Raw genomic sequence first — 19,767 nt, forward strand, 5'->3', positions numbered from 1 at the left:
GAAATATCTCATATTCCATAAATATATATATATATGAATTATTTCTAATAGGTTTAAATTCTTTTTAGCACCCCTTTTTTCAACTTTTTAGTTTCTTACCCTTAATGCAATCCACACAAGTCTAAAAATCAGCAAAATATAAAGTACTAAGTGCTTCATGATTTATTAATCGATTGATTCTCTTAATGGAGATATGTTCAATCTTTGGTTCCATAACATAGAAGAATTCTCATACACAAAACATTGTTTTAACCCAATAGAAAGATGCATTGAACTATGTGTAATTTGTAATTTAATAGAGTGAAGACCATCACACAATTCACAAAGACCATTGAGTTTCATTTTATTCAAAAAAGTAAAACCATATTTTATGAAATTAAGGGAAACACCCAAAAGTGCAAAACGCAAAATTGAAATTAAGTTTTACTAAAACTAGGAACATTGAAGACCTTTTCTAAACACAAAATAAAACCATTGCTTAAAACTAAATTGCATGTCCCAATGGTCTCCACATATGAACTCATCTTGCTTCCTAGATGCAATGTTCACTTCTCGTTGGTCTCCTTAGGTTTTGCATACCCTATATGGTATTACAAACATGGTTTATAATTATATAATCACTTGTGTTTTCCCATATGGATTGATTCTAGCCAATTCTTAAACTTTGGGAAAACCTTCTTCATGTCTCCTTTCTTTTCTTTAGAGGAGAAACACTTGGACTCCTTCTTTATACTGGCCTAACATACATCTTTCCCTTTTGATTAACTTGATTCTTCTTATTCTTAAGAGAAGTACTCAAGTTTACCAGTTTGTCTGCCTCTATTACTAATCTTTCTTCTTCTTGAACACACATGGTCAACAATGTGTAACAAACCACTTATCGGTATATGTGTTATAAGAAATTTTAAAAGGAGCATATTTATAGGGCAAAATATACAAAATATATTGTACTAGAAGGGAATCAGACATGGTAACCTTAAAGGCTTTCAGTTGAGTTACGATGTTCCTTATGCACATGATGTGATCACAAACTCCCTTAATCTTTGTGAGCTTTAAGGATGAAAAATACATGATAATAGTGTTGGTAAGAGAATTATCAAATGTGATGAATTGTTCATCAATAATAACCTTTAGTAAAAATTTCACATTGTTATGCTGATCAACAGAACCCCGAATACCAACAAAAAAGTTGGTTTTTATTAATGTCACAAAGAGACAGTTTAACCTCTCCCACTTTTAATAGAGATCAACAACATTTAGAGTATTGGTCTCAATAATAATAGTGATTTTAGTGTTCTAATAGCATAATCAATGTCCATCAAACCCAAATGGAGAAGAACTTTCTCCTTCCAAAACTTATAATTATATCCTTTTTAGTTCGACAATACCATAATGAATATCTGAAATATTCATAGATTGAGAAATTGCAAGTTTTAAAAATTCATCATCATAATTTGAGACTATAACAAATAACATGTTTTACCAAACCAATGCGAAAATGTAATAATGAATGAATCTAATGACATAAAACTTGACTGTGAGCTAAAGTCTTACTAAATTAAACTTATATAACCAAATACCAAATGATCAAACTATTATGTTTTACTAATGGGAACACATCTTAATGAATGAATCTAATGACATAAAATTTGCATGTGGGCTAAAGTCTTACTAGTCAATTAGACTTATATAACTAAATGATAAAACTATTATGTTTTACCAATGTAAATGCACGTCTTAACGATTGAATATAATGTCATAAAACTTGCTTGTGGTATAAAATCTTAGTCAATTAGACTCAACCAAACGATAAAACTATTATATTTTACCAATGTGAACATGTCTTAATGAATGAATCTAGTGACATAAAACTTGCCATGTGGGTTAAAGTCTTACTCAATTATAATCATATAACAAAAATGATAAAATTAATAGACTATGTTCATTTTCTCAATTTTCATGCGCAATTTGAGAAATATAATTCAATATTTAATCCTATTTAATCATATATATGTAAGAAAATTATGTGGGTAAAAATTCATCACATCACATATAGTTAATTACAATTAATGTTTGTTATGTTATTATAAATATAAATCAATCAGAGATGTCCTGACTACTCTCTAATTTATTATATCCACCTTCCAAGCATTTTAAACATTTAAAATAAATATTTGCATCAACATTATTTATAATGCACGTAAAATAAATAATAATATTAATTATATAAATTAAATATACAACATATAATTTATATGAACATGTATTACTACAAAAACACTTATACTATACATAAAAACATATATTATGTACAAAAATCGATAGTACGTACAAAAACATATATTGCGTATATAAACTTATAAAAACAATTCTTTAATTTTATATGAAGGATATCTTTATCAAATATATTTAAAAGGAACAATCATATGTCCATCTTAATGAACCCATATAGTAATTCAAATAAAAGCCACGACTTAAACATCACACAAGAAAATATTTCACGTTAAAATATGGATATAAAACAAAATTATATACTTGTCATTATTTTAACAAAACACAATGTGCATTTTTGATTCATCTTCAACTTCAAAATAATTTGCACACCGACTATCCAAAAAATATTGTCAATTGCCATAAGTAATTGATAGCGTTCTGCACTACATGAGTACACAAAACAAATTTTGGACTCCTAGAGTGATTATGGCAAAGTCTCGAAGGGCCACATTGCCGATGGTTAGAAATATTTTATACACATAACAACAACGCCCAACACCCATAATATTAGGTCTGACATCAAACACAAATAAAGAATCCAAAAGGATAACTATGACAGATTAAAGACAAGGAAAATGTATTTAACCTTACTCTGATGCCAATTATCGAGCTAAAGTGCTAAAAGGATTAATGGCTAACCTTTAACCATTACTACTATCACGATAGTCTTTTAATGTATTTTTTAATTTTAAAACCCTCACTCTCTAAACTTTGATGATATGGTATATTGTAGAAGAAAGGATATTTGATGACCCAAAGCACAAGTGAAATTTATAGAGCTCTTTCCCATCACAGAGTAATTGTGATAATAAATTGTTACCAATTATATGGGATTATGGTATCAAAATTTATACAAAAAATATAAAATTAATTGACAAATGGACCACATATATGGAAATAATTAATCATGTGAATATCTCATATTATCCCACCTATCACATATTTTGGAAATTTCCATCATCTATTTCATATAAGGGATTGGTACCACTTTTAACCAAAAACCTCGAGACATTAGGTTTATGGGTCTTTAATCTTATATTGTGTATTACTTTGTTATGTCTAAATGATGTGACATTTGTGAGACTTAGACTCACATTTGGATTATTCTGAACAATCTCCCCTTAGATTTATATTTTCTCTCAAATGTATGGTGACGTTTACTTATCAAATTGTTGTTGTACGCATGATGTATAACTTTTGTAAGAGATTAACACTACTTTTAACTTAAAATTTTGAGACATTACATTTATGAGTCTTTCATATTATATGGTGTATAAGTTTGTCATCTCTAGTTGAGGTGAGACTTAGACTCACACTTAGATTATTCTCAACACTTTAATGTAAATGATTTTTATTTATTTTGTAGGTAGTTCTATAATTAAAAAATGGATAAGTTTAAAAAATTGTCCAAATTGAGAAAATTAGTTAAATTTTAAAGAAACGATCAATTAAAAGGTAAAATTGATAAAATAATTATTTTAATTTTAAAAATTTATTTAAAGGGAAAAATTGAAAAATAAATGTGAAAAAAAGGGAATTTTCTTGATATATAAGCATAGATTATTATTCTTATCATTATTATTATTATTATTTATTATTATTATTATTATTATTAATTATTATTATTATTATTGTTAGTATAATTATAAAATAAAAAAAAATTAAAAATAGTTTTTTATTTTATTGTGTATAGTTTTTATTTATTTTATACATAACTTTATAATTAAAAATAGTTAATTAAAAATAAATTAAATTTAAAGGAACAATAACTTGAAATAATTGATAAAATAATTATTGTAATTAAAGAAAAAACATTTATTCAAAGTGTAAAATTGAAAAATAAATTAATAAAGTTATTATAATTAAAGAATAAATAATTGTGCCTATTATTATAATTATAAAATTAAAATAGTTTTTGTAAATTTATTGTAAATAGATTTTATTAATTTTGTATTTTACAATTAAAAGAAATTATTTTTTAAAAAGAACAGTTAAATTCAAAGAAATAATATTTATATAAAAGATAAAATTGAAAAATAAGCGTGGTTTGTTTTATATCTCCATTATATTGTTTGTAAGACCTAGAAAAATTAAATATAAATAAATATTTAATTTACCAATAAAGGCGGAATGAGGGCACATTTAATTCAATTAATTGGATCGATTATAATAAGGAATAATACTAGTTCAAGTGGTTGAGAGTACTTAGTTATGTTGTGAGGACTTGGGTCTGAGTCCTGTGTAAGCCATTATTGTGATAATTAATTAATTGTTTTGCAACTATGCATGAATGTTTGAGGTGCAATGCTAATTGTTTGGTGGAGATGAAACTATCAGGTTAATTGGCCATTAACCTTACAATTAAATTGTCATTTTATTTTTTTTTATGAATTTTTAAGAGCTGGAAAAAGAAAGGAAAAAGGAGGAATTGTGGTGAGGAAAAGTTGTACAGTGTGTGGTGGTGTAGGGTGAGTTGTGAGAGCACTAGAAATATGATCTAAGGAGTGCAAGAGGGTTAGAGAGGAAGTCTTATTGCTAAAAGAGCAAGGGTAGATCGAGGTTTGTGCAAGAAAGATTATATGAGCGCATTTGAAGTAAGAAATCTCGGTAACGGGAGTTGTTTTAAATTGTTTTAATTCATATAGGGTGTGTTGTGTTTTACCATGGCAGAATTGCATGAAAATCCCTCTCTTTTATATTGTTTTTCATAGTTTCTGGGCTTCTGCCCAGAAATCACCTGGCGGCAATGAAGACTCACTAAGCGACACAACTTGTTTGACCCAATTTTCTAGGTTCTACTATGAATCGCCTGGCGGTGATGAATATCTGCTCGACGACGCAATGTCGATTGTTTCAATTTTGCTGCGTTTTGGTGGATTTGTGATATTTTGGGTCTCTTGCAAAGTCCATATTCATGTTTGCATGTGTGATGCTATGTAATTATTGATGATTACTATGATTGATGATTTCATGATGATTTAATTGGTGTGCAAACATGAAGAGTTCATGTTAAGGCTTGGGGGAATAATCTGGAATTTGATGAACAAAGTTCAATTACGATGATTTTGCAATTGTATGATATTATTGGATGTGTATACATGTGGCAATCGTGAATTGGTGTGATTCTGACGCATATGGATAGCTGGATCGATTTCTAGGAAACTATGTTTCTCGTAGGTGTAGAAATACCAGGGTGTTTTCCCAGATATTGATGTACCGCCTGGCAGCACCTGTTTGCCGCTAGGCGATGGGCCGTGAATAGCTACAGTTTTGTGATTTTAGTTGAGTCTATTGCGAGTGAGGTTCCTATGACTTTTAATTGGAATTATACATGTGTTAATGGAATAAAATTGGACAATTATATTGTTGTGGATTTAAGGCACTAAATATAATGGTGTAACTTGAATTAGGAGGAGGTCTTGGATGAAGGAGATCTAGCCAAGTTCACTCTCAAGTATAAATATGGTGAACAGATCTGGTGGTGGAAGAACCCTACAAAGGTGAGGCCAATCCAAGGGGAAAGGTGGCTATAGAAGATCCTAAGGAAGCTCTAGCCATGTTCACTCTCAAGTATAATTTTCTAGAGTGGTCTCAACAATAATTCATTAACCAGAAGAGTGATTTCTACATGGGGAGGCCTTATTTTATAGGAGAATAAAGCTCCAAAAGCTTGGCCAATGAAAGGAAGGGAAGTTTGCATTTTCAGCACATGTTTGCTAACTTCCTCTCTGTGATTCATGCATCACAAGCCATGTGGCAAGTCACACCTTTGTACCATGTGCTAAATATGCTAAATGTGAAGCATGGTATCATGGAGCTCTCAGCTTAGCTATTGAATTTGGGCCTCAATGGATCTAATTCAATAGTTATGTGAATTTTATGATCCATTTTCATTATGCTGCCAACTATGACATATGTTTATTGAAAGCATGGCCTAATACATGACCTAATTGTAATCTTATACTTTATTATCAACTGAGATCTTCATCCAAGCTCTAGCTCTTTGGATAGCTCTTATTTATTAGATGGGATGGCTGGGTATATGTCACCATGGATCTAAGGATATTTGTGGGTTTAGATAGGTTTAAAGAAGGTTTGCGAAAGGGTTATCCAAGATTGTGGCGCCCTTGACACAACTAACTCGCAAGGATCAACCTTTCACATGGACAAAGAAGTGTGAGAGTTGTGTTCAGGAGTTGAAGAAAGGGATGACTAGTACTCAAGTGTTGACAATTTTAGAAGTTGGAAGGTCTGGGTTGTGTGTTAATACAACAAGGAAAAGTTGTAGTGTGCATAAAGGTGAAGGTGCATGAAAAGAACTATCCCATGAATGCTCTAGAATTGGCAATTATGTTTCTCACTCTCAATATGTGGAAGCATTACTTGTGTGGGTCCAAGTTCTAGGTGTTCAATGATCATAAAATCCTCAAGTACCTTGACCTGAAAGAGCTCAACAAGAGGCAAATGAGTTTGATGAATTTTTTAAATGACTATGAATCTAAGTGGCGGTGAGAATACAATGGAAGACCCTCTATATAGGAAGGTTATACAAGTATCTTTCATAATGCTTAAGAAAGCATAGCTGCTTGAGAAGTTCATGGATTTGAACCTAGGCACCCAGTTTTTTAAAGAGAGGATTAGTCTTGGAAACTAACCATTACTAACGAGTTTCTTGAACTGGTAAAGAAGAAACAAATCATGGATGCTAGTTTTAACAAAGTAGTAGATGCATTGGGAACATAATCAACAAAAATTGTTTTTTATAGGAGTTGATAGAATCTTGAGATTTAAGGCAAGAGTGTGCATCCCAGTTGATAAAGAGTTGAAAAAGATTGTTCGTGAGGAAGGACTCAAGAGTTGTCATAACATACATCCTAGCATGATTAAGATATATAAAGACTTAAAGGGATCTTTCTAATGGTTAGAAATAAGAGAAATGTAGCGCAACTTGTGGCAAGTTGTTTGTGTTGAAACTAGACGATATAGGATAGTCCTCTAGAAAGAATGTCTAATTATTTTTATGATAACAAAACACTATATTGTTTGAAGAAATGTCTTATTAATTTTGATGATAACAAACAACATAGGAAAATGAAGAGATATGTGATTATTCATAATATGTTTTGTCTTGCATATGAAAGCTCTCTAGGTGTTAAATTATGCAATATACTTATACAAGGACTAGATTAAGAGAAACCATATTAAGCAACCATTATACTATATACAGATTAGATGACACACTGATTAGATGTTGTATAAATTTTGATTTTATAACTGATTATCTAACGTGTGCTAATGAGCTTCAAGCAAGTTTTGCCAAAAGCATAATTAGTGAAAAAAAGCAAAATATAAAGATTGGATTAAAGAAGTCTAAAAGAAGAATAGATGAGCTCAGTCAAAGACTGAACTAGGCGACCTAAGTGTTTGATGACCTAAGGCGTTAGATGACCCAAGGCGTTAGACGACTCATGAACGCATAAGTTGTCAAACGACTACATGTGTTAAAAGAGTCTGAAAGAGCCACATCATTTTAGCTAAGTTATTTCTTTCATTTTATTATTGATTGAATATATTTGAATTAATATTTTTATCTAATTATTTGGAATCAAAAGTATTGAAAGAAATCACAACACTTAAAATTATCTTTTAATAATTAAATTTGAATTAAAGGATTCCATAAAAGAAATTATGTTTTGAAATTAAAATAATTGTCAAACGATCATTGAAAAGTTTTATAAATGATTACAATTATTTTGGTTATATATGAGTCATATACTTGACCATATCTTAATTACATTCGATTATATTCGATGTTTTGCTACTGAGATATTGCATAATCTATTTTCTATATTTCCTTTAATAGATAAACTATAACCGTTGGAAAGAAGATAATACCAATACTTTATATATCAAATTATCTTTGATCTCAAGAAGGAAATAATATATTACAGCTTCAAAGAATATATTCAACCATACAAAAGATTTAACATGTCAATATTACAAATAAAAGATTATAAGGAAGATTATTTGAAAAGATTTTAAGGAAGATTATTTGAAAAATTCATTTGAAGAAGATTCAAATAAATAAGTAGCAATGAGAAAAAAATCAAAACAAGATATACAACATATATCCAAAAGAGATAAATTCCAAAGGAGAAGATATGAAGATTATATTATATTCAAGATCTTATCAAATTGCACGCTTCTACGTTATAGCGATAATATATGAATTAAAGCGTGAAGATCGAAGCAAAAATCCAAAGAAGGAATGAAATAATAAATGAAGACAAGAAAGACCACTTGATAGACTCCTCCTCAAACAAGGTTATGCCAAAGCTTAAAGGTGAGGCTGTGAAGATTGGATTGGCACAAAAGCAATGGCTGGACGGATGGAATGACTCTCGAATTTGGTGATGTTTATGTCAGGATGGAGGTGTTTGATGGTTTTCTTAAGAGGTTAGGCCAACTCTAGAGAATAGTGGCTAGAGGAGGCCACATAAAATGCTCTAGCCTTGACTTTAGAGACAAGTATAATGACACAAATTAATTTGGCAACATAACATTACTAATCTCAAAGTGAAAATACATGTGGGGAGACACCTTTATTTGTAGGTGAAGTTGTATCCAAACATTCCTAGACACAAAATTTCTAAAATTCCCACCTGGGCCACCAAAGGTACAAGAATACAAGTCTAGAAATCCTTTCCATTGAGAGGAGGACATGTGGCCAATAACTTATAGAAAAGCTCTTCACTCTTATAGTACCAAGTGGCAATTACTTTGCAAAAAGCTTCCTCAATTGAAACATGACACAAAGCCACTAACTATAGCAAATACTCTCCATTAGGAGCGTGCCACATAGGCACAACTTCTCATGTGATACGTCGTCCTCCACCTAAGCCACCAAGCTAGGATAAAAACCTTAATCACTCATGATTAAATAAGCTAGGAATAAATTTGGGTAAACCACAAGTGTTGACTTTTGTTGACAAAGTTTGACCAAAAACATACACTACTTGACCCATGATAAAAGGCCTAGAAAAGGAAATCGTATACTACTTGACCCTTAGTACAAGGTCCACAAATTCCTACACTAGTAGAAATGCTCCATGATGGCCAAGAAAATAAGAACTTTGTTTCACCTTGAATAAATGACTCTAGTTCTTCTTGACTGTGCTTGGCCATGGCTAGGGAGCATGTCATCACCACCAGACGAGTAAAGTGAAACAATGTTGACTAGAAGAATCAACTTAAAGTAGCAAAGCACTAAACTTCTACAAAGGAGCAGAAGAGTTAGCCAAAAAGGGGTGTTTAAAAAATTTAAGTGGAAATGAATCAAATTCAGGTGCTAAATATTGTGAAATAAAGGACTTAAGACTCTTTTGGGCTTGTCATAAGGACATGGCACATAGGATTTTCTCTTATGAGAGTAGCAATATTTGTGTTGGAACTCAATTTCACAAGTAATTTCTAGATTAAGAGGAGAGGTGTGACTTTCTTTGAACCAATGATATGAATAAATAGACATTCGTTCGAATTTTGGAAAGGATATAACTTAGATATTTTAAGAAAGATTTTCCAATTTTCAACATTTCAATCTTTTGGAATACATAAACAATTCAAACTGAATGGAAAATGAATCAGAACCTTTCTACACTTCGTTTTAAAAAAAAGGGAATATGATATAGGAAATTTTTCAAACCAATGTGAGAAATATATATCGAATAGAAATTTAGTATATATCATAACCAAATATGCATATTGCTTGACTAAAATGCATGGGATTACGAAAATTACCTTAGAATGCATGTAGTAGAGTTGTATATGCAGGTGATCTTTTAATGCAATTTATATGCGTCTAGTGATTAAATGCGTCTTGTGCACCTATATATGCTAACAAATTATATGCCTCTGATATGTTATATGCGTCTAAAAAGCTAATACTAGATATACTTAATAGACTAAAATGTTGTTATTGCTTTCACATTGCATTAATCATTCATTCACTAGAGTCATGCCTAGAAGATTTTTTAAACATGTCTGCTAATTGATAAATTGTTGGGATAAACTTTAAATCGAAAGATATACTTTTGAACATAATCTCTAATGAAGTGGTGCTTAAATTCAATGTGTTTTGACCTATAATGCAAGACAAGATTCCTAATTGATTTTACTCTCGTGAAAATTGTAGTCCTCTAATTGATTTTTTATCCATAGGATTTGAGAGCAAAAGTTGGATACTCATATGCATTCTACTTCAGTAGTTGATAGTGCAATTGTTCCTTGCTTTTTGTTGCACCAAGAAATTAGGTTTCCACCAATTGGCTCAAATGATGTTTTTATTTTAGGGAGCATTCACCAATGTCCAAACATAATTCTTTTTGAATTTGTCTAATTCCTCCTTCATAGCTTGTATCTAACTTTCATCTTGTAATGCTTCATCCATATTTCTAGGCTCAATCTGAGATATCATTATTATGACTCCTTTCTTGGGGTCACCTAGGATGTCTTTAGTTGGATGGTATTTCTTTATGTGTGAGGAAGGCTCCTTCTCTTCACCAAGAGCATGTGGCCTTCTAACGAGTCATTTTCAACATTGACATCCTTTTCGTCTGGTGAGGAATAGTCTACGGGGGAGCGTACGACACAAGGTCATCCATAGTATTTTCTTTCGTAGTATTCTTTATAACCTGCATGTCAAAACCAGAACATTCTTCTAGCTCTGATAATTTCTTATCAAGCTTGTAATCATTAAATTTCACATGTATGGCTTCTTCTGCAGTACATGTATGAGGATTATATACTTTATTGGCTTTGGCATATTTGAATAGCCAAGAAGACTATATTCATCACGTTTACAATCAAATAAAGCATATTTGTATTCAATATAAAGCATTACACTCCAATAGGATAAATGATCGAGGTCGTACACGAACAAATAAACAATTTAAAATATAGTACTGAGGAAGTTATCCCAAGGTCGTCTCACAATGACCGATGTTATCATTCAAAGGTTCCAATTATAACACAAGGAGGGGGTTTGGCAATTTCACAGAATAATAAAAACGCAACTTCAGAATTAGTAAACCAGCCAATAAAAATGCATTGACTTCTTGAATTGAATGCAACTCCACCTTTCACAGGTCACAAAATTCTTGTTTTTTTTTGCTCTTAATCCACTCAAAATTAACCAACAATAGATATTAAAATGCGTTTCATTATGCAATTCAGGAAAGCATACAACAATTAATCAACCCTACTAATTAAGTATTTGTGAGAGCATCAAACACAACAACCCAGAAACATTAAGCATGAAACAAAAGTTGTAAAAACATAGTAACACTTTCTAAATATTAATCTTGCCCATAATTCATTTAGTCATTAAGCATCGCTTAAAGGATGAAGAACAAACAAACCGATGTATAAAGATGAATAAAACCTCAAAGGTTTCATTGCATTCTCCTCAGAAAATCAATTAAAAGTTTAGATATAGTCATAGGAATGGGCTTGCAACACAAAAAGACATGAAAATGCAACATAAATGTAAGGAAAGAAGGATTAAATGAAAATAAGAGGAGAACCCAACTCCAAAACGTGATTCAATGTTGGTAAAATGAAAACCCTATGTTGGGTTGTGCTCCAATGGCCACAAAATGCAGAAAATGTTGTTGTTCTAAAATTAGAGAAAGGTAAAACAAAGTAAGAAAATAGGGTAAAATAATGTACCATCAAGCACCGCCACACTTAGCTTTTTGCACTCTTGGGAAAAATCATGAAACAAAGCAACGACAACATAAAGAAATTAGAGAGAGACATGCACATGACATAAAACAAACAAACACAAAACAGACAGATAGAACACATCCAACACACAAAGAGTCAAAGAAGCAAGATATCCATAAACATTATCTAAGCAATTCAAAACATGAAAGTAACTCAAATATGCTCAAAAGGTGAATTGAAAACAACAAAACCTCACAAGATATTCAGTGTATCACTAAAGTGTTTAGGCTACTCTTTACTCTCAAAGAACCCATGAAAAACAAGCATCACACAGAATTGGCAAGCCTTTAAAATCAACAAGCAAAGCACATACACATAGGTATCAACAGGACTTCTAAAGGTTGTAATAGCATTAAGGACAAGGTGTTGAATGTATGACTAAATAGTTAAAGAACCTAAGAATATATAGGAGAAATGGGGAATAAGTCCAAATCAAGCATGAAAGTAATCCCAAACTCTCTTACTTCCAATTTCAATCCTCACACAATGGCCAAACCTAAATTATTTTTCTTTTCTTTTTTCATTTTTTTCTTTTTATTTCTTTTTTATAATTCCAAACAAATTCCATTGCCATTATACACAAATGAGCAAAGCAAGACCCAACACATTATGCACACCCCCAAATTTAATTGAGCATCCATTCCCAAAACAATTCCAAAGCTCTAGAATTTCCTAAGGTAGAATTAATCATGGTTTTTTAGGCTAAGAGCTTATAATAAGCTAAAAAAATGATAAAATAATGCATACAGGATAAAAAAGAGCTATTAAACAGAATAGTTCAAGGTAGGCTCATTTGGCTATAGGCTCATCAGAACAAAAATAGCCTAAATCATCTCCAAGCATGCATGTGAATCAAGAAGTATCCTAAAGATTCAAACCAAGGCCTTTGTGCAAGCAATCAAGAGAAATAACACACAAGAAATAACAAAGAGTGGCTTAAAACCTCACACAGGGTAGATATATTTGAAAAAAAAATCTTGACATGTAGAAAACAAGAATTTCAGTATATAAAACATCAAGCAACTCATATCCTCCAAGAGTGAAGTAAGTGCCTAAAACAGAATACAAAACTTCATGAAAAATTAACATAAACCTAAAATAACAAAAAATTTACATGACAAACCTAAAACAAAACAAAAAAATTACATCACAAAATAGTCTCCCCCACCCCCCATACTTAGACTAGACATTGTCCCAATATGACATAAACACAAAATCAGGCAATTAAAATCCACATATGTAATTGGACAAGTGTAACCAAAATGAGGAAGGAGAAAGAAAACTCCATGGGTCATGGTGGAAGAAGAGAAGTAGGGCAAACCAAGGAGATCTCCCCCACAACCATATCCACCAAAGAAGGATTGTTGAAGAATTACTTCATACGGTGCCAATAAATCTTGAAGCTCTGGTTTGTGGATGCACTTTTGATCTCAATTGCACCATAAGGAAAAACATTAAATACAACAAAAGGGCCAATCCACCTAGACCAAAGCTTAACACCCATGAGACCAACTTTGGAATTATACAACAACACTTTTTGGCCAACAAGAAACTCCTTTCTAGCTATCAATTGTCATGGAATTTCATGGTCTTTTCCTTGTAGAACTTAGAGTTCTTATAGGCTTCCACACGGATCTCATCCAATTCATTCAATTCAACTTCCTTTTCTTCCTAGCTTGATCAAGAGACAAATTGCAAGACTTCATGCCTAATAAGCTTGGTGCTCTCCCTCCAAAGGAATGTGACATTCTTTAACAAAGACAACCAAATAAGGAGATATCCCTATGGGTGCCTTGTAAGCAGTCTTATGTGCCCAAAGAGCATCCTCCAATCTGTTGCACAATCTTTTCCAAGATGCCTTTATCTCTCTATTTGAAATCTCGGCTTGCAGCATTAGTTTAAAAGTGGTGGGTGTAAAAAACTTATGCACAACCCCATTCTTCTTGAGCAAAGCCTGTATGGATCTGTTACAAAAGTTGGTATCCTAATCACTAACAATGGCTCTAGGTACTCCAAACCTGCAAAATATGTTGGATCTAACAAAATCCATAACAACCCGAGCATCGTTAGTCTTGGTGGCATTGGCTTCCACCCACTTTGAAACATAATCAATAACAAGCAGAATGTAGGAGAAGCCAAAAGAGACAGGGAAAAGACATGAAACCTATACCCTAGAGATAAAAAACTTGATAGAATAACATAGGTTGTCAGGGCATCTATTGTCTCCAAGAGATTGATCCACCTACTCTTTGACATTGCTCATAAGTGCTACAAACCTTCCATGCATACTTGAATATGGTAGGCCAATATAAACCATAGTTAAGTACTTTGTGAGCGGTCCTCTGAGTGCCAAGGTGTCTGCTAGGTGCGGAGGAGTGACAGAATTGTAGGGTCGAGTCAATCTCATAGTCTAGAATACATCTTCTAATAACTTGGTCACTAGACAACTTCCAAATATATGGGTCATCCCATACATAACATTTAGCATTCCTCTTAATCTTGTTAGTTTGAGCTTTAGATGCTAGGAAGGGAAAATAGAAGTAACAAGATAATGAACAATATTTGAAAACCAAAAGGGGAAAAGAATTAGAAATGGTAAACAAACTCTCATCGAGAAAGTCATCCTAAATTAGTGAAACATCATCCAAAATCCTTTCATTCCGATTGACGTGGTCTGCCACCAAATTTTGTGCTCCGCTCTTATAACGAATCTCTAAGTTAAAGTCCTATAGCCATAACATCCATCTAATCAGACGAGGCTTGGATTCTACCTTTTTCAACAGGTACTTTAAAGTTGTGTGGTCAATAAACACAATAATTGGAGAACCAAGAAAATATTATCAGAATTTATCAAGAGAAAACACAATGGCCAAAAGCTTTTACTCCGTGGTTGTGTAGTTTGCTTAGGTAACATCTAAAGTCCTAGAGGCATAGTATATCATTCTCGATTGCATGTCAATCTTTTGAGCTAAGAGAACCCACCCCCCCAATGCATAATTGGATGCATCACACATAAACTCAAATTAGGTTATCCAATCAAGCGTTTGAATAATAGGAGTGGTAGTTAGGGCCTTTTGCATCAATTTGGACAACGAGAAGGCCTTCTTGCTGAAATCTTGAATAAAGCGCATGTAGAACCCTGCATGGCTAAAAAAAGAACGTGCCTCTTGCACACAATTTTCAAATGGATATGTTATGCACTCTATCCAAACTATGTAGACATGCATCAAATGAGGATCCATATATAGAAAAATTATCCATAAACACCTATATGCAATTATCAAGGAAATCATTGAAAATACTAAGCATGCACCGCTAGAATGTGCCAAAGGCATTGCATTGTGGTTTTCTCTTGATCCTTTGGTGTGCTTAACATTCACATTTAAGGTTTTTAAGTTCTATGCAGATATGAAGATCAAGGAAGGTTGCAAGTATCCAGGGAAAGCCATGGAAGAAAGCTAATTCAGCCTAATTGATCACAAATGGCAGAGTTGACCATCTGGTGCAAGAATTAACTAAAAGTTGACAAAAAGTTGACTTTTTGATTTTCAATTCGAAATAAGATGGCACCTTTTGGGAAAGTTTTAGCACATTAAAATACACTTGTTCTGACTTTGAGATGTCTAAAAATTGATCCATAGATGCATAACACTCTTGAATCTTGTTTTTGCATGTTTAGTTCTTTTTAGTGAATTGTATGCATAACATAGTTTGATTTGGTAAATTCTAACTTGCTTTCTTAGTTGTACTGTAGCTAGTAGGTCAAATTGGATTTGCTGAAAAGGAATTGAGTGAGAAAAGTGGTTGCTATGATGGAAGGTGAAGTGGTACTCAAGCCATACAAGACTAACTTGAGAAAAGCCTTTGAATGAGAGAGTTAGAGTTGCTACGAGCCAACTAGACTCAATCACCTACTACAACAGGTTGTGGATGTTGAAACAACACAAAACATGAACAAATGACCTGGAGTAAGCTGGCACAACTACTAAGAAACCTGCGACCCCGAGTTCCAAGTAGGATTGCAAAAATGGATAGGCAAAAATGTGGTAGTTTAATTAGGCAAAAATGTTATATACTTTTAGTTTTTGTTCTGATGTTATTATTATTATATTAGATAATCATCTTCAAAAGTTTTGACATTTATTTCTAAAAAGATAAATAAAATTAAAAGTGTAACTATTATTTCAGTTTCCAATGTCTTTGTTTTTTTGACAACTTCAACCAAGTATTTTGTTTTACAATCAATGGCGGAACTTGGAAAAATAAACTTAAAGGTGCCAAAATAGATTTTTTTTAAATTCATTATATGTAACTGTGAGAGTTTTAGACAGTTATTTTTCATAGTCTTTAATTTTTTGATTCTCATGAAATTTTTCAAGTTTGATTGATGTACATGAATAAATGTTCATCTTAAAAAAATTAATTATTTTACTCTTTATCATAATTTCTCTAATATAAATTTACCACCTCTCACCTATTTAGAAAAATATGAATTTGTCACTACCTAATACATAGTAGACAAATTTATCACATGCAAGAGGAAAACATATACTTAAAAAAAAGGTACAAAATAAACCAATTCAAAAGAATAAACTAATTGATCTAAAATATTCTTTAACTCATCAATTTTATTGTGTTACAGTTTTATTTTGAAAAAGAAGTGATATTGAAAGTAAAAATTGAGATAAAAAGAAGAGATAAAGATACAAAATAAAAAAATGAAAAGAAAAAAAGAGAAAGTACGTATAATATTTAAAAAAACTTAAAAATTAATATAAATAATATAATAATATATAAATAAATAATTTAATAATATATAAATAAATAAATAAATAATTTAATAATATATAAATAAATAATTTATATATATATATATATAACAAATTAAATTAAAAAAAATTGGAGGAGCCATGGCTCCCCTATGTCATGCTGAAGGTCCGCTGCTAATCACGTGAACCATTTTTCTCTCTTCTACACCACAGAACCACTTATGTTGGATTTTCACTATTTTTGGCACATTTTTTGCACTGTTTTGATACTCAAGTAGATGATTCTTGGACTGTTTCAAGAATCCTTCCATTGAATCAAAAGATTTTGTTGTAAGATCACTTTTTTGTAATACATTCATGGTTTACTTGTGTTTCTACCGTTCAGTTTCTATGTTTTCCATTTATCTGGCTAAATTGAATTTGTGATTCAAGAAAGCTTTTCTTCAATGATATTGATCTACTCCAACACTGACATTCAGATGGAGTCTTCTTGAATTTCAAAGATGCGAGGTCATCTACTTAGATATCAAATGTCTTTTTGTTTATGATCAATCATACATAAACCACGCATCTTGAATCACACAATTCAATTCTGCAGGTTTGTGCCACTGTTACATTTGTGTTTCAATTTCGAGCTCGATGATTTCGCGTTTCTTGTGCTTGTTTTGTGTTTACATCTTCATCGTGATGTTATGCATAGTGTTTTTAAACCATTTGCATGTCCAATTCGTCATTCATTACATTCAATTTCTTAATCATGCATCAATTCATTATTTCTGTTAATTAGAGTTCGTCAATTGGGATTTCAAGTTATACTCAATACTTTTGTGTGAATTTTGTTTATATGTTCAATAGAGATCATTTGTAATCAATCTGCATCATTCCATTTCCACCCCATGCATTAGATTTCACAATTCGATGTTGTCTTGTATACATGTGTTCGTGAGTGTTCTCGGGAATTTTTCTAGCATTGTGATTTTTGTGATTTCAAGTTCTAATTTGTTTTCAGTGGTTAATTAGAGTTCCAATTAGATGTTAGAAGCATTCTAAATAGTTAGAATTATTCTAAATAGTTAGAATTTAGGATCACCACATTTCATATGCATCCATTGGCACACTTAGTTAGTTTTAGCTTTTCATGAAACACTTTAGGTGCATTGTAGTTCATGTAGGCATTGCATCAAACAATTTGCATTTGCATGATTTCATGGCATTTCAAGTTCATTTCATCTTTAGTTTGAGTATATTTTGTTAGATTTCCTTAGTCCCACAAGACAAGTTCAACAAATCATTCATTTGCCTTTGCCTATCCTTCAAATTAATCCTTGGTTGATCACTATGCTATATTAATTAGTATTAGTGAGGAAATCTCCAAACGACAAGAGGTTTATTAGTGATCCTTTCTTGTCTCTTGATTTAGCCTTTTGTAGTCGATGCAAACTCTTTAGGTGTTTTTGCACCCTAGTGGGGATAAGCTCATTGCTCTCATTCTTGATTATAATTAGTCTTGTATTCTTGGGTACCACTTGGACGGGACTCACCACTGACCATCTCAGATAGGATAGATGATCCCAGCTTGTAAAAGCTTGGTCTCCTCCTTCCTTACAACATCCAGAATCACAAGGTTGAGTAGCTTACGCGACTATCTCATTGGTTTGTCTCCATCCTCCAAGAGTATCTTGTGCATGCACATGGAGGGGCTAATACCAGTGGACAATGTCCATCTAGTGGCTTTCTTGTGCTTTTTGAGCACTTGCAACAACCTCTACTCTTGATCAATAATAAACGAGGTGGAAATGATGACAAGTAGTCTTTCCTCATCCTCTAAGGAAGCATATTTAAGGTTGTCTGGCAGAAGTTTCAACTATGGAAAGGTGAGTGCTGGATGAACAATAGCAAGAACTTGAGAGGAAGGGGAAAGTGGTTCCAGTGTTTGTACCTTAACATGAAAGTCACATGCATATGTACTTCCTACAACATGATTAGTGCATTCTAACTCTATAACATCAGGATCAAGAGGTACAACTCCCAAAGAGTCAAACTCAGAGTCAAAATCATAATCATAATCAACATCAATCTAAAAGTCATCATCAATGTCAATGCATACAAACTCAGACAATTCAAACAACAATGGGTATTTCATGGAATGCAAATTTTGAGATTCAAAGACATTACCATCAACAATATCATCTAATGTTTTAGCACCAAAAACAAAACAATCTTTAAATGGATGTTTCATTGCATCAAGAATATTTAATGTAGCAACAAGGTAATCAAATTCCATAGACAATGTACACGTAACGGACATCAATCTTGGTTTGGGTTGTCATTAGTGTAAGTTTTGAAATGGTTGAAATGCTAAGAAGGGGGGGTTAAATTGGCTAGTTAAAAGTTTAAGCAAAAAACTTTAAAGGCTAAAAACTATCTTTAATTGAATCAATTTGATCACCAAGTTTGGATGCAAAAAACCCTGGATAATATACTTTCAATTGGTCAAAAACAAAGTTAGTCGATTGATTTTACTAGATAGATATTGTACTAGTATAATTAATCGATTAAATCAGAAAAAATGATCAACTGAAATACTGGAAAAATATAGAAATGTAGATTTGTTATTTGGAGATAAATAATTGTAAAAGAACAATCAAGACAGGTTCTAATTGATTATGCAAACATGCTCAATGTTGTAGATGCCACCAAAACACTCAAGAATATGAAACAGATGATTTAAATCCAAGTTCTTTTAAACTTTAAATGATAATGCAAGAGAGAAGGGTTCGAAAAAGATTGGAGCACAAGATTTTTATACTAGTTCACTCAAACTTGAGCTACATCCAGTTTGTCAAGGCAACCCGAGCCTGACTTTGCACTATTTCAAAACATTTACAAAGTTTACACTTTTACACTTTCAAAATAAGCAAACACACACACAAGACTCTTA

At 32.0% G+C, this 19,767-nt stretch overlaps 1 pseudogene; it reads right to left on the reverse strand.

Annotated features, from left to right (window-relative positions):
• Positions 1-617: 617 nt before the first annotated feature.
• Positions 618-19,110, reverse strand: LOC146886255 (uncharacterized; annotated as a pseudogene).
• Positions 19,111-19,767: the final 657 nt, after the last annotated feature.

The sequence above is a fragment of the Vigna unguiculata genome, chromosome 5 (genome assembly GCF_037176805.1).
Source record: "Vigna unguiculata cultivar grain cowpea cultivar isolate G323 ecotype 2 chromosome 5, ASM3717680v1, whole genome shotgun sequence".
Lineage (NCBI taxonomy): Eukaryota > Viridiplantae > Streptophyta > Magnoliopsida > Fabales > Fabaceae > Vigna > Vigna unguiculata.